The following is a 16,868-nucleotide window of genomic DNA, read 5'->3' as shown; positions in this document are numbered from 1 at the left end:
TGGACAGTTACGTATTGCTAGGTCTGACGGTGGGTTGTATCAGGTCTGACGGTGGGTTGTATCAGGTGGGTTGTATCAGGTCTGACGGTGGGTTGTATCAGGTCTGATGGGTTGTATCAGGTCTGACGGTGGTTTGTATCAGGTCAGGTCTGATGGTGGGTTGTATCAGGTCTGACGGTGGGTTGTATCAGGTGGGTTGTAATCAGGTCTGACGGTGGGTTGTATCAGGTCTGAGGTGGGTTGTAAATCAGGTCTGACGGTGGGTTGTATCAGGTCTGTATCAGGTGGGTTGTAAAATCAGGTCTGGCGGTGGGTTATATCAGGTCTGACGGTGGGTTGTATCAGGTCTGACGGTGGGTTGTATCAGGTCTGACAGTGGGTTGTATCAGTCTGACGGTGGGTTGTATCAGGTCTGAGGTCAGGTGGGTTATATCGGTGGGTTGTATCAGGTCTGACGGTGGGTTCTGACGGGTGGGTCAGGTCTGATGGTGGGTTGTTATCAGGTGGGTGTATCAGGTGACAGGTGGGTTGTATCAGGTCTGACGGTGGGTTGTATCAGGTCTGACGGTGGGTTGTATCAGGTCTGATCAGGTCTGACGGTGGGTTGTATCAGGTCTGACGGTGGGTTGTATCAGGTCTGACTGGGTTGTATCAGGTCTGACAGTGGGTTGTATCAGGTCTGACGGTGGGTTGTATCAGGTGGGTTGTATCAGGTCTGACAGTGGGTTGTATCAGGTCTGATCGGTCTGGGTTGTATCAGTCGGGTTGTATCAGGTCTGACGGTGGGTTGTATCAGGTCTTGCATCAGGTGGGTTTTATCAGGTCTGACGGTGGGTTGTATCAGGTCTGTAGCAGGTGGGTTGTATCAGGTGGGTTGTATCAGGTCTGACGGTGGGTTGTAATCAGGTGGGTTGTATCAGGTCTCTGACGGTGGGTTGTATCAGGTGGGTTGTATCAGGTCTGACGGTGGGATGTATCAGGTCTGACGGTGGGTTGTATCAGGTTGGCGGTGGGTTGTATCATTGTATCAGGTCTGATGGTGGGTTGTATCAGGTCTGACGGTGGGTTGTATCAGGTCTGTGGTGGGTTGTATCAGGTCTGACGGTGGGTTGTATCAGGTGGGTTGTATCAGGTCTGATGGTGGGTTGTATCAGGTCTGGCACGGTGGGTTGTATCAGGTGGGGTTTGTATCAGGTCTGACGGTGGGTTGTATCAGGTGGGCTTATCAGGTCAGGTGGGTTGTATCAAGTCTGACGGGGTGGGGTTAGCAGGTCTGGTCTGGAGGTGGGTTGTATCAGGTCTGATGGTGGGTTGTATCTGGTCTGATGGTGGGTTGTATCAGGTGGGTTGTATCAGGTCTGATGGTGGGTTGTAGCAGGTCTGATGGTGGGTTGTATCTGGTCTGATGGTGGGTTGTATCAGGTCTGATGGTGGGTTGTATCAGGTCTGATGGTGGGTTGTATCAGGTCTGACGGTGGGTTGTATCAGGTCTGATGGTGGGTTGTATCAGGTCTGACGGTGGGTTGTATCAGGTCAGGTGTCTGATTGGGTTGTATCAGGTCTGACGGTGGGTTGTATCAGGTGGGTTTGTATCATGTCTGATGGTGGGTTGTATCAGGTCTGACGGTGGGTTGTATCAGGTGGGTTGTAATCAGGTCTGGTGGTGGGTTGTATCAGGTCTGACGGTGGGTTGTATCAGGTGGGTTGTATCAGGTCTGACGGTGGGTTGTATCAGGTCTGATGGTGGGTTGTAGCAGGTCTGACGGTGGGTTTCGTATCAGGTCTGATGGTGGGTTGTATCAGGTCTGATGGTGGGTTGTATCAGGTGGGTTGTATCAGGTCTGACGGTGGGTTGTATCAGGTCTGGGTTGTATCAGGACAGTGGGTTGTATCAGGTCTGACGGTGGGTGTGTATCAGGTGGGTTGTATCAGGTCTGGGTTGTACGGTGGGTTGTATCAGGTCTGACAGTGGGTTGTAATCAGGTGGGTTTTATCAGGTCTGTGGGTTGTATCAGGTCTGATGGTGGGTTGTATCAGGTCTGATGTGGTTGTATCAGGTCTGACGGTTTGTATCAGGTCTGATGGTGGGTTGTATCAGGTCTGACGGTGGGTTGTATCAGGTGGGTTGTATCAGGTCTGATGGTGTATCAGTTGTATCAGGTCTGATGGTGGGTTGTATCAGGTCTGGCGGTGGGTTGTATCAGGTCTGAGGTGGGTTGTATCAGGTGGGTTGTCTGCAGGTGGGTTGTATCAGGTCTGACGGTGGGTTGTATCAGGTGGTGGGTGTAGTCGGTTTGTATCAGGTGGGTTGTATCAGGTCTGACGGTGGGGTTGTATCAGGTGGGTTGTATCAGGTCTGACGGTGGGTTGTCAGGTCATGGTGGGTGATCAGGTCTGATGGTGGGTTGTATCAGGTCTGACGGTGGGTTGTATCAGGTTGTATCAGGTCAGGTGGGTTGTATCAGGTCTGACGGTGGGTTGTATCAGGTCTGACAGTGGGTTGTATCAGGTCTGATGGTTGTATCAGGTCTGACAGGTTGTATCAGGTCTGACAGTGGGTTGTATCAGGTCTGACGGTGGGTTGTATCAGGTCTGACGGTGGGTTGTATCAGGTCTGGGTTGTATCAGGTCTGGTGGGATTTGTATCAGGTCTGACAGGTGGGTTGTATCAGGTCTGACGGTGGGTTGTATCAGGTCTGATGGTGGGTTGTATCAGGTCTGACGGTGGGTTGTATCAGGTCTGATCAGGTGGGTTGTATCAGGTTGACAGGTTTGTATCAGGTGGGTTGTATCAGGTCTGACGGTGGGTTGTATCAGGTCTGTTGGGGTCTGTAAGGTCTGATCAGGTGGGTTGTATCAGGTCTGATCAGGTGGGTTGTATCAGGTCTGAAGGTGGGTTGTATCAGGTGGGTTGTATCAGGTCTGACGGTGGGTTGTATCAGGTCTGACAGGTGGGTTGTATCAGGTCTGATGGTGGTGGGTTGTATCAGGTCTGACTGAGTGGGTTGTATCAGGTCTGACAGTGGGTTGTATCAGGTCTGACGGTGGGTTGTAATCAGGGGTTGTATCAGGTCTGATGGTGGGTTGTATCAGGTCTGAATCGGTGGGTTGTATCAGGTCTGACGGTGGGTTGTATCAGGTCTGAGGGTGGGTTGTATCAGGTCTGACGGTGGGTTGTATCAGGTGGGTTGTATCAGGTCTGACAGTGGGTTGTATCAGGTCTGACGGTGGGTTGTATCGGGTTGTATCAGGTCTGACGGTGGGTTGTATCCAGGTCTGACGGTGGGTTGTATCAGGTCTGACGGTGGGTTGTATCAGGTTGGGTTATCAGGTCTTGTACGGTGGGTTGTATCAGGTCTGAGCAGGTGGGTTGTATCAGGTCTGACGGTGGGTTGTATCAGGTCTGAGGTGGGTTGTATCAGGTCTGACGGTGGGTTGTATCAGGTCTGGGTTTGTATCAGGTCTGACGGTGGGTTGTATCAGGTCTGACGGTGGGTTGTATCAGGTCTGACGGTGGGTTGTATCAGGTGGGTTGTATCAGGTTGTATCAGGTGGGTTGTATCAGGTCTGGCGGTTGGATTTATCAGGTCGGTTGTAGCAGGTCTGACGGTGGGTTGTATCAGGTGGGTTGTATCAGGTCTGGCGGTGGGATGTATCAGGTCTGATGGTGGGTTGTATCAGGTCTGTGGGATGTATCAGGTCTGATGGTGGGTTGTATCAGGTCTGACGGTGGGTGGGTTGTCAGGTCTGACGGTGGGTTGTATCAGGTCTGACGGTGGGTTGTATCTGGTCTGATGGTGGGGTTGTATCAGGTCTGACGGTGGGTTGTATCTGGTGGGTTGTATCTCTGATGGTGGGTTGTATCAGGTCTGACGGTGGGTTGTATCAGGTCTTGTATCAGGTGGGTTGTAATCAGGTCTGACGGTGGGTTGTATCGGGTTGTATCAGGTCTGACGGTGGGTTGTATCAGGTCTGATGGTGGGTTGTATCAGGTCTGACGGTGGGTTGTATCAGGTCTGATGGTGGGTTGTATCAGGTCTGACGGTGGGTTGTATCAGGTGGGTTGTATCAGGTCTGACGGTGGGTTGTATCAGGTCTGATGGTGGGTTGTATCAGGTCTGACGGTGGGTTGTATCAGGTGGGTTGTATCAGGTCTGACGGTGGGTTGTATCAGGTCTGACGGTGGGTTGTATCAGGTCTGGTCTGACGGTGGGTTGTATCAGGTCTGACGGTGGGTTGTATCAGGTCTGACGGTGGGTTGTATCAGGTCTGAGCAGGTGGGTTGTATCAGGTGGGTTGTATCAGGTCTGGGTTGTATCAGGTCTGAGGTGGGTTGTATCAGGTCTGACGGTGGGTTGTAATCATCAGGTGGGTTGTATCAGGTCTGATCAGGTCCGGTGGGTTGTATCAGGTCTGACGGTGGGTTGTATCAGGTCTGACGGTGGGTTGTATCAGGTCTGAGGGTGGGTTGTATCAGGTCTGACGGTGGGTTGTATCAGGTGGGTTGTATCAGGTGGGTTGTATCAGGTCTGACGGTGGGTTGTATCAGGTCTGACGGTGGGTTGTATCAGGTGGGTTGTATCAGGTTGTATCAGGTGGGTTGTATCAGGTGGGTTGTATCAGGTCTGATGGTGGGTTGTATCAGGTGGGTTGTATCAGGTCTGACGGTGGGATGTATCAGGTGGGTTGTATCAGGTGGGTTGTATCAGGTCTAGCGGTGGGATGTATCAGGTCTGATGGTGGGTTGTATCAGGTTGTAGCAGGTGGGTTGTATCAGGTCTGACGGTGGGTTGTATCAGGTCTGAGGGTGGGTTGTATCAGGTCTGACGGTGGGTTGTATCAGGTCTGAGGGTGGGTTGTATCAGGTCTGACGGTGGGTTGTATCAGGTGGGTTGTATCAGGTCTGACGGTGGGTTGTATCAGGTCTGAGGGTGGGTTGTATCAGGTCTTGTATCAGGTGGGTTGTATCAGGTCTGACGGTGTTGTATCAGGTCTGACGGTGGGTTGTATCAGGTCTGATCAGGTCTGGGTTGTATCAGGTCTGACAGTGGGTTGTATCAGGTCTGAGGGTGGGTTGGTGGGTTGTATCAGGTCTGACGGTGGGTTGTATCAGGTCTGGGTTGTATCAGGTGGGGGTTGTATCAGGTCTGACGGTGGGTTGTATCAGGTCTGGAAGGTCTGATCAGGTGGGTTGTATCAGGTCTGACAGTGGGTTGTATCAGGTCTGACGGTGGGTTGTATCAGGTCTGACGGTGGGTTGTATCAGGTCTGACGGTGGGTTGTATCAGGTCTGACGGTGGGTTGTATCAGGTCTGACGGTGGGTTGTATCAGGTCTTGTACGGTGGGTTGTATCAGGTGGGTTGTATCTGAGGGGTGGGTTGTATCAGGTCTGACGGTGTGGGTTGTATCGGTGGGTTGTATCAGGTCTGAGGTGGGTTGTATCAGGTCTGACGGTGGGTTTGTATCAGGTGGGTTGTATCAGGTCTGGCGGTGGGTTGTATCAGGTCTGATGGTGGGTTTGTATCAGGTCTGAGCGGTGGGTTGTATCAGGTCTGGGGTGGGTTGTATCAGGTCTGACGGTGGGTTGTATCAGGTGGGTTGTATCAGGTGGGTTGTATCAGGTCTGACGGTGGGTTGTATCAGGTCTGGCGGTGGGTTGTATCAGGTGGGTTGTATCAGGTTGTATCAGGTGGGTTGTATCAGGTCTGGGGTGGGTTGTATCAGGTCTGTAGGTCTGACGGTGGGTTGTATCAGGTGGGTTGTATCAGGTCTGGCGGTGGGATGTATCAGGTGGGTTGTATCAGGTGGGTTGTATCAGGTGGGTTGTAGCGGTGGGATGTATCAGGTCTGATGGTGGGTTGTATCTGATTGGGTTGTGTATCAGCAGGTGGGTTGTATCAGGTCTGACGGTGGGTTGTATCAGGTCTGAGGTGGGTTGTATCAGGTCTGACGGTGGGTTGTATCAGGTCTGAGGTCTGGGGGTTGTATCAGGTCTGACGGTGGGTTGTATCAGGTGGGTTGTATCAGGTCTGACGGTGGGTTGTATCAGGTCTGAGGGTGGGTTGTATCAGGTCTGACGGTGGTTGTATCAGTCTGAGGGTGGGTTGTATCAGGTCTGACGGTGGGTTGTATCAGGTCTGACGGTGGGTTGTATCAGGTCTGATGGTGGGTTGTATCAGGTCTGACGGTGGGTTGTATCAGGTCTGACGGTGGGTTGTATCCAGGTCTGACGGTGGGTATCAGGTGGGTTGTATCAGGTGGGTTGTATCAGGTCTGACGGTGGGTTGTATCAGGTCTGAGGTTTGTATCAGGTCTGACGGTGGGTTGTATCAGGTGGGTTGTATCAGGTCTGAGGTGGTTTGTATCAGGTCTGACGGTGGGTTGTATCAGGTCTGACGGTGGGTTGTATCAGGTCTGACGGTGGGTTGTATCAGGTCTGACGGTGGGTTGTATCAGGTCTGTATCGGTGGGTTGTATCCAGGTGGGTTGTATCAGGTGGGTTGTATCAGGTCTGGCGGTGGGTTGTATCAGGGTCTGTACGGTGGGTTGTATCAGGTGGGTTGTATCAGGTATGTATCAGGTGGGTTGTATCAGGTGGGTTGTATCAGGTCTGATGGTGGGTTGTACAGGTGGGTTGTATCAGGTCTGACGGTGGGATGTATCAGGTGGGTTTGTATCAGGTGGGTTGTATCAGGTCTGACGGTGGGATGTATCAGGTCTGATGGTGGGTTGTATCAGATTGTAGCAGGTCTGGGTTGTATCAGGTCTGACGGTGGGGTTGTATCAGGTCTGACGGTGGGTTGTATCTGGTGGTGATGGTGGGTTGTATCAGGTCTGACGGGTGGGTTGTATCTGGTCTGATGGTGGGTTGTATCAGGTCTGACGGTGGGTTGTATCAGGTCTGACAGTGGGTTGTATCAGGTCTGACGGTGGGTTGTATCAGGTCTGATGGTTGTATCAGGTCTGACGGTGGGTTGTATCAGGTCTGAGGTGGGTTGTATCAGGTCTGACGGTGGGTTGTATCAGGTCTGACGGTGGGTCTGTATCAGGTGGGTTGTATCAGGTCTGACGGTGGGTTGTATCAGGTCTGTTGGTTGTATCAGGTCTGTAGGGTGGGTTGTATCAGGTCTGACGGTGGGTTGTATCAGGTCTGACAGGTCTGTGTGGGTTGTATCAGGTGGGTTGTATCAGGTCTGACGGTGGGTTGTATCAGGTCTGACGGTGGGTTGTATCAGGTCTGACGGTGGGTTGTATCAGGTCTATCAGTGGGTTGTATCAGGTCTGAGGGTGGGTTGTATCAGGTCTGACGGTGGGTTGTATCAGGTGGGTTGTATCAGGTCTGACGGTGGGTTGTATCAGGTCTGATGGTGGGTTGTATCAGGTCTGATGGTGGGTTGTATCAGGTGGGTTGTATCAGGTGGGTTGTATCAGGTGGGTGTATCAGGTCTGATGGTGGGTTGTAGCAGGTGGGTTGTAGCAGGTCTGACGGTGGGTTGTATCAGGTCTGACGGTGGGTTGTAATCAGGTGGGTTGTATCAGGTCTGACGGTGGGTTGTATCAGGTGGGTTGTATCAGGTGGGTTGTATCAGGTCTGACAGTGGGTTGTATCAGGTCTGACGGTGGGTTGTATCAGGTGGGTTGTATCAGGTTGTATCAGGTGGGTTGTATCAGGTGGGTTGTATCAGGTCTGATGGTGGGTTGTATCAGGTCTGACGGTGGGTTGTATCAGGTGGGTTGTATCAGGTGGGTTGTATCAGGTCTGACGGTGGGATGTATCAGGTCTGATGGTGGGTTGTATCAGGTTGTATCAGGTCTGACAGTGGGTTGTATCAGGTCTGACGGTGGGTTGTATCAGGTGGGTGGTGTTGTATCAGGTCTGACGGTGGGTTGTATCAGGTCTGATGGTGGGTTGTATCAGGTCTGACAGGTGGGTTGTATCAGGTCAGGGTCTGGGTTGGTTGTATCAGGTCTGATGGTGGGTTGTATCAGGTCTAGGGTTGTATCAGGTCTGATGGTGGGTTGTATCAGGTGGGTTGTATCAGGTCTGACGGTGGGTTGTATCAGGTCTGACGTGGGTTGTATCAGGTCTGATGGTGGGTTGTATCAGGTCTGATGGTGGGTTGTATCAGGTGGGTTGTATCAGGTCTGAAGGTGGGTTGTATCAGGTGGGTTGTATCAGGTCTGACGGTGGGTTGTATCAGGTCTGACAGTGGGTTGTATCTGGTCTGATGGTGGGTTGTATCAGGTCTGACGGTGGGTTGTATCAGGTCTGATGGTGGGTTGTATCAGGTCTGACAGGGTTGTATCAGGGGTTGTATCAGGTCTGACGGTGGGTTGTATCAGGTCTGACAGTGGGTTGTATCAGGTCTATCAGGTCTGTTGTATCAGGTGGGTTGTATCAGGTCTGACAGTGGGTTGTATCAGGTCTGACGGTGGGTTGTATCAGGTCTGATCAGGTCTGACGGGGGTTGTATCAGGTTGTATCAGGTGGGTTGTATCAGGTCTGAGTGGTTTGTATCAGGTCTGACGGTGGGTTGTATCAGGTGGGTTGTATCAGGTCTGACGGTGGGATGTATCAGGTGGGTTGTATCAGGTCTGGGGTTGTATCAGGTTGTATCAGGTCTGACGGTGGGATGTATCAGGTCTGATGGTGGGTTGTATCAGGTTGTAGCAGGTGGGTTGTATCAGGTCTGGGTTGGTGGGTTGTATCAGGTCTGACGGTGGGTTGTATCAGGTCTGACGGTGGGTTGTAATCAGGTGGGTTGTATCAGGTGGGTTGTATCAGGTCTGATGGTGGGTTGTATCAGGTGGGTTGTATCAGGTCTGACGGTGGGTTGTATCAGGTCTGACGGTGGGTTGTATCAGGTCTGACGGTGGGTTGTATCAGGTGGGTTGTATCAGGTCTGACGGTGGGTTGTATCAGGTCTGACGGTGGGTTGTATCAGGTCTGATGGTGGGTTGTATCAGGTCTGACGGATGTGGGTTGTATCAGGTCTGACGGTGGGTTGTAATCAGGTGGGTTGTATCAGGTCTGATGGTGGGTTGTATCAGGTCTGAAGGTGGGTTGTATCAGGTGGGTTGTATCAGGTCTGACGGTGGGTTGTATCAGGTCTGACGGTTGTATCAGGTGGGTTGTATCAGGTCTGACGGTGGGTTGTATCAGGTCTGACAGTGTGGGTTGTATCAGGTCTGAGGTGGGTTGTATCAGGTCTGACGGTGGGTTGTATCAGGTGGGTTGTATCAGGTGGGTTGTAGGTCTGAGGTGGGTTGTATCAGGTCTGACGGGGTTGTATCAGGTCTGACTGGTGGGGGTTGTATCAGGTCTGACGGTGGGTTGTATCAGGTGGGTTGTATCAGGTCTGATGGGTTGTATCAGGTCTGACGGTGGGTTGTATCAGGTTGTATCAGGTGGGTTGTATCAGGTGGGTTGTATCAGGTCTGATGGTGGGTTGTATCAGGTGGGTTGTATCAGGTCTGACGGTGGGATGTATCAGGTGGGTTGTAGGTCTGACGGTGGGTTGTATCAGGTGGTTTGTATCAGGTCTGGCGGTGGGATGTATCAGGTCTGATGGTGGGTTGTATCAGGTTGTAGCAGGTGGGTTGTATCAGGTCTGACGGTGGGTTGTATCAGGTCTGACGGTGGGTTGTATCAGTCTGACGGTGGGTTGTATCAGGTTGTGGGTATCAGGTCTGAGCAGGTCTGACGGTGGGACAGGTGGGTTGTATCAGGTCTGGCGGTGGGTTGTATCAGGTGGTGGGTTGTATCAGGTCTGATGGTGGGTGGGTTGTATCAGGTCTGACGGTGGGTTGTATCAGGTCTGACGGTGGGTTGTATCAGGTCTGACGGTGGGTTGTATCAGGTCTGACGGTGGGTTGTATCAGGTCTGACGGTGGGTTGTATCAGGTCTGGGTGGGTTGTATCAGGTCTGACGGTGGGTTGTATCAGGTGGGTTGTATCAGGATGGGGGTTGTATCAGGTCTGACGGTGGGTTGTATCAGGTGGGTTGTATCAGGTCTGACAGGTGGGTTGTATCAGGTCTGACAGGTGGGTTGTATCAGGTCTGGTGGGTTGTATCAGGTCTGGGGTGGGTTAGGTCCGGTGGGTTGTATCAGGTCTGACGGTGGGTTGTATCAGGTCTGACGGGTGGGCTGTATCAGGTGGGTTGTATCAGGTCTGACGGTGGGTTGTATCAGGTCTGACAGTGGGTTGTATCTGGTCTGATGGTGGGTTGTATCAGGTCTGACAGTGGGTTGTATCAGGTCTGACAGTGGGTTGTATCAGGTCTGACGGTGGGTTGTATCGGGTTGTATCAGGTCTGACGGTGGGTTGTATCAGGTCTATCGGTGGGTTGTATCAGGTCTATCGGTGGGTTGTATCAGGTCTGACGGTGGGTTGTATCAGGTGGGTTGTATCAGGTGGGTTGTATCAGGTCTGACGGTGGGTTGTATCAGGTCTGACGGTGGGTTGTATCAGGTGGGTTGTATCAGGTCTGATGGTGGGTTGTATCAGGTGGGTTGTATCAGGTCTGACGGTGGGATGTATCGGGTGTGTTGTAGCAGGTCTGACGGTGGGTTGTATCAGGTGGGTTGTATCAGTCTGATGTGGGATGTATCAGGTCTGATGGTGGGTTGTATCAGGTTGTAGCAGGTGGGTTGTATCAGGTCTGACGGTGGGTTGTATCAGGTCTGACGGTGGGTTGTATCATGTCTGATGGTGGGTTGTATCAGGTGGGTTGTATCAGGTCTGACGGTGGGTTGTATCAGGTCTGACGGTGGGTTGTATCAGGTGGGTTGTATCAGGTCTGACGGTGGGTTGTATCAGGTCTGACGGTGGGTTGTATCAGGTCTGACGGTGGGTTGTATCAGGTGGGTTGTATCAGGTGGGTTGTATCAGGTCTGACGGTGGGTTGTATCAGGTCTGACGGTGGGTTGTATCAGGTCTGACGGTGGGTTGTATCAGGTCTGACAGTGGGTTGTATCAGGTCTGACGGTGGGTTGTATCAGGTCTGACGGTGGGTTGTATCAGGTCTGACGGTGGGTTGTATCAGGTGGGTTATATCAGGTGGGTTGTATCAGGTCTGACGGTGGGTTGTAATCAAGTGGGTTGTATCAGGTCTGACGGTGGGTTATATCAGGTGGGTTGTATCAGGTCTGAAGGTGGGTTGTATCAGGTCTGACGGTGGGTTGTATCAGGTCTGACAGTGGGTTGTATCTGGTCTGACAGTGGGTTGTATCAGGTCTGACAGTGGGTTGTATCAGGTCTGACAGTGGGTTGTATCAGGTCTGACGGTGGGTTGTATCAGGTCTGACGGTGGGTTGTATCAGGTCTGACGGGTGGGTTGTATCAGGTCTGACGGTGGGTTGTATCAGGTGGTTGTATCAGGTGGGTTGTATCAGGTCTGACGGTGGGTTGTATCAGGTCTGACGGTGGGTTGTATCAGGTGGGTTGTATCAGGTTGTATCAGGTGGGTTGTATCAGGTGGGTTGTATCAGGTCTGATGGTGGGTTGTATCAGGTGGGTTGTATCAGGTCTGACGGTGGGATGTATCAGGTGGGTTGTAGCAGGTCTGACGGTGGGTTGTATCAGGTGGGTTGTATCAGGTCTGGCGGTGGGATGTATCAGGTCTGATGGTGGGTTGTATCAGGTTGTAGCAGGTGGGTTGTATCAGGTCTGACGGTGGGTTGTATCAGGTCTGACGGTGGGTTGTATCAGGTCTGATGGTGGGTTGTATCAGGTCTGACGGTGGGTTGTATCAGTTTGTAATCAGGTGGGTTGTATCAGGTCTGATGGTGGGTTGTATCAGGTGGGTTGTATCAGGTCTGATGGTGGGTTGTATCAGGTCTGACGGTGGGTTGTATCAGGTGGGTTGTATCAGGTCTGACGGTGGGTTGTATCAGGTCTGACGGTGGGTTGTATCAGGTGGGTTGTATCAGGTCTGACGGTGGGTTGTATCAGGTCTGACGGTGGGTTGTATCAGGTCTGACGGTGGGTTGTATCAGGTCTGATGGTGGGTTGTATCAGGTCTGATGGTGGGTTGTATCAGGTGGGTTGTATCAGGTCTGACGGTGGGTTGTATCAGGTGGGTTGTATCAGGTGGGTTGTATCAGGTCTGACGGTGGGTTGTATCAGGTCTGACGGTGGGTTGTATCAGGTCTGACGGTGGGTTGTATCAGGTGGGTTGTATCAGGTGGGTTGTATGGGTTGTATCAGGTCTGACGGTGGGTTGTATCAGGTCTGACGGTGGGTTGTATCAGGTCTGACGGTGGGTTGTATCAGGTGGGTTGTATCAGGTCTGACGGTGGGTTGTATCAGGTCTGACGGTGGGTTGTATCAGGTGGGTTGTATCAGGTGGGTTGTATCAGGTGGGTTGTATCAGGTCTGACGGTGGGTTGTATCAGGTGGGTTGTATCAGGTCTGACGGGTGGGATGTATCAGGTGGTGGTTGTATCAGGTCTGACGGTGGGTTGTATCAGGTGGTTTGTATCAGGTGGGTTGTATCAGGTCTGACGGTGGGTTGTATCAGGTCTGACGGTGGGTTGTATCAGGTCTGACGGTGGGTTGTATCAGGTCTGACGGTGGGTTGTATCAGGTCTGACGGTGGGTTGTATCAGGTGGGTTGTATCAGGTGGGTTGTATCAGGTCTGACGGTGGGTTGTATCAGGTCTGACGGTGGGTTGTATCAGGTCTGACGGTGGGTTGTATCAGGTCTGACAGTGGGTTGTATCAGGTCTGACGGTGGGTTGTATCAGGTCTGACGGTGGGTTGTATCAGGTCTGACGGTGGGTTGTATCAGGTGGGTTATATCAGGTGGGTTGTATCAGGTCTGACGGTGGGTTGTAATCAAGTGGGTTGTATCAGGTCTGACGGTGGGTTATATCAGGTGGGTTGTATCAGGTCTGAAGGTGGGTTGTATCAGGTGGGTTGTATCAGGTCTGACGGTGGGTTGTATCAGGTCTGACAGTGGGTTGTATCTGGTCTGACGGTGGGTTGTATCAGGTCTGACAGTGGGTTGTATCAGGTCTGACAGTGGGTTGTATCAGGTCTGACGGTGGGTTGTATCAGGTCTGACGGTGGGTTGTATCAGGTCTGAGGGTGGGTTGTATCAGGTCTGACGGTGGGTTGTATCAGGTGGGTTGTATCAGGTGGGTTGTATCAGGTCTGACGGTGGGTTGTATCAGGTCTGACGGTGGGTTGTATCAGGTGGGTTGTATCAGGTTGTATCAGGTGGGTTGTATCAGGTGGGTTGTATCAGGTCTGATGGTGGGTTGTATCAGGTGGGTTGTATCAGGTCTGACGGTGGGATGTATCAGGTGGGTTGTATCAGGTCTGACGGTGGGTTGTATCAGGTGGGTTGTATCAGGTCTGGCGGTGGGATGTATCAGGTCTGATGGTGGGTTGTATCAGGTTGTAGCAGGTGGGTTGTATCAGGTCTGACGGTGGGTTGTATCAGGTCTGACGGTGGGTTGTATCAGGTCTGATGGTGGGTTGTATCAGGTCTGACGGTGGGTTGTAATCAGGTGGGTTGTATCAGGTCTGATGGTGGGTTGTATCAGGTGGTTTGTATCATGTCTGATGGTGGGTTGTATCAGGTCTGACGGTGGGTTGTATCAGGTGGGTTGTATCAGGTCTGACGGTGGGTTGTATCAGGTCTGACGGTGGGTTGTATCAGGTGGGTTGTATCAGGTCTGACGGTGGGTTGTATCAGGTCTGACGGTGGGTTGTATCAGGTCTGACGGTGGGTTGTATCAGGTCTGATGGTGGGTTGTATCAGGTCTGACGGTGGGTTGTATCAGGTGGGTTGTATCAGGTCTGACGGTGGGTTGTATCAGGTGGGTTGTATCAGGTGGGTTGTATCAGGTCTGACGGTGGGTTGTATCAGGTCTGACGGTGGGTTGTATCAGGTCTGACGGTGGGTTGTATCAGGTGGGTTATATCAGGTGGGTTGTAGCAGGTGGGTTGTAGCAGGTCTGACGGTGGGTTGTATCAGGTCTGACGGTGGGTTGTAGCAGGTCTGACGGTGGGTTGTATCAGGTGGGTTGTATCAGGTCTGACGGTGGGTTGTATCAGGTCTGACGGTGGGTTGTATCAGGTGGGTTGTATCAGGTGGGTTGTATCAGGTGGGTTGTATCAGGTCTGATGGTGGGTTGTATCAGGTGGGTTGTATCAGGTCTGACGGTGGGATGTATCAGGTGGGTTGTAGCAGGTCTGACGGTGGGTTGTATCAGGTGGTTTGTATCAGGTCTGGCGGTGGGATGTATCAGGTCTGATGGTGGGTTGTATCAGGTTGTAGCAGGTGGGTTGTATCAGGTCTGACAGTGGGTTGTATCAGGTCTGACGGTGGGTTGTATCATGTCTGATGGTGGGTTGTATCAGGTTGTAGCAGGTGGGTTGTATCAGGTCTGACGGTGGGTTGTATCAGGTCTGACGGTGGGTTGTATCAGGTCTGATGGTGGGTTGTATCAGGTCTGATGGTGGGTTGTATCAGGTCTGACGGTGGGTTGTATCAGGTGGGTTGTATCAGGTCTGATGGTGGGTTGTATCAGGTGGGTTGTATCATGTCTGATGGTGGGTTGTATCAGGTCTGACGGTGGGTTGTATCAGGTGGGTTGTATCAGGTCTGACGGTGGGTTGTATCAGGTCTGACGGTGGGTTGTATCAGGTGGGTTGTATCAGGTCTGACGGTGGGTTGTATCAGGTCTGACGGTGGGTTGTATCAGGTCTGACGGTGGGTTGTATCAGGTCTGATGGTGGGTTGTATCAGGTCTGACGGTGGGTTGTATCAGGTCTGATGGTGGGTTGTATCAGGTCTGACGGTGGGTTGTATCAGGTGGGTTGTATCAGGTCTGACGGTGGGTTGTATCAGGTGGGTTGTATCAGGTCTGACGGTGGGTTGTATCAGGTCTGACGTTGGGTTGAATCAGGTCTGACGGTGGGTTGTATCAGGTCTGACGGTGGGTTGTATCAGGTCTGACAGTGGGTTGTATCAGGTCTGACGGTGGGTTGTATCAGGTCTGACGGTGGGTTGTATCAGGTGGGTTATATCAGGTGGGTTGTAGCAGGTGGGTTGTAGCAGGTGGGTTGTAGCAGGTCTGACGGTGGGTTGTATCAGGTCTGACGGTGGGTTGTATCAGGTCTGATGGTGGGTTGTAGCAGGTCTGAAACAGAAACCCAGCCTAAAACCCCTAAGACCAGGTCACAATGATGTAGCGTAGCCCCAGCCTAAAACCCCTAGGACCAGGTCACAGTGATGTAACGTAGCCCCAGCCTAAAACCCCTAGGACCAGGTCACAATGATGGAGCGTAGCCCCAGCCTAAAACCCCTAGGACCAGGTCACAATGATGGAGCGTAGCCCCAGCCTAAAACCCCTAGGACCAGGTCACAATGATGGAGCATAGCCCCAGCCTAAAACCCCTAGGACCAGGTCACAATGATGGAGCGTAGCCCCAGCCTAAAACCCCTAGGACCAGGTCACAATGATGTAGCGTGGCCCCAGCCTAAAACCCCTAAGACCAGGTCACAATGATGTAGCGTAGCCCCAGCCTAAAACCAGGTCACAATGATGTAGCGTAGCCCCAGCCTAAAACCCCTAAGACCAGGTCACAATGATGTAGCGTAGCCCCAGCCTAAAACCCCTAAGACCAGGTCACAATGATGTAGCGTAGCCCCAGCCTAAAACCCCTAGGACCAGGTCACAATGATGTAACGTAGCACTTGCTTGTTGGTTGAATGATCATAGTTTGACCTTTCACCTTTGCTCTCTCTACCAGCCCGCCAGGTCAGGCAATCTCCTGGACCTGTCATCTCTACAGACTACCACAGCCCCTCATCAGTCCGGTTCAGACTGGTTTCATCAGTCCGGTTCTGACTGGTTTCATCAGTCCAGTATTGACTGGTTTCATCAGTCCAGTACTGACTGGTTTCATCAGTCCAGTACTGACTGGTCCCCTGACTGTGGTCCTTGGTGAATTCATCAGTCCTGTACTGACTGGTTTCATCAGTCCAGTACTGACTGGTTCCCTGACTGTAGTCCTGGTGAATTCATCAGTCCTCTACTGACTGGTTTCATCAGTCCAGTACTGACTGGTTCCCTGACTGTAGTCCTGGTGAATTCATCAGTCCGGTACCGACTGGTTTCATCAGTCCAGTACTGACTGGTTCCCTGACTGTGGTTCTGGTGAATTCATCAGTCCAGTACTGACTGGTTCCCTGACTGTAGTCCTGGTGAATTCATCAGTCCGGTTCTGACTGGTTCCCTGACTGTAGTCCTGGTGAATTCATCAGTCCTCTACTGACTGGTTTCATCAGTCCAGTACTGACTGGCTCCCTGACTGTAGTCCTGGTGAATTCATCAGTCCGGTACCGACTGGTTTCATCAGTCCAGTTCTGACTGGTTTCCTGACTGTGGTCCTGGTGAATTCATCAGTCCAGTTCTGACTGGTTCCCTGACTGTAGTCCTGGTGAATTCATCAGTCCGGTTCTGACTGGTTTCATCAGTCCAGTTCTGACTGGTTCCCTGACTGTGGTCCTTGGTGAATTCATCAGTCCAGACACCAGCCTTTCCTTAAAGCATCCCAGCCAGGTAACACTGTCAGTTTGTGTTCAGCACTCATTGTTTGGTGTAGATTGCATGATTCGGATCACATAACACACGCCTTGGCCTTTTTAATGTGCTGCAGGGGGAGAGCAGTGATACACATCGAGTAACGAGACTATGATGAATGGTGGTGCAGGTGGAGAGTGGAGAGAGAGATGTTCTCTTGTAGGTCTGTAGTAGCATCTAAAACCTTGTTGGTTTTTCACACCACTACTCTCTCTTTAATTGTTTTTAATTGTATTTGATATATTTTAGGGGTTAGGTCAGATTT

This window comes from Oncorhynchus nerka, unplaced genomic scaffold (genome assembly GCF_034236695.1).
Source record: "Oncorhynchus nerka isolate Pitt River unplaced genomic scaffold, Oner_Uvic_2.0 unplaced_scaffold_742, whole genome shotgun sequence".
In the NCBI taxonomy this organism is placed as follows: Eukaryota; Metazoa; Chordata; class Actinopteri; order Salmoniformes; family Salmonidae; genus Oncorhynchus; species Oncorhynchus nerka.
Note: the sequence above shows the minus strand (reverse complement) of the source record.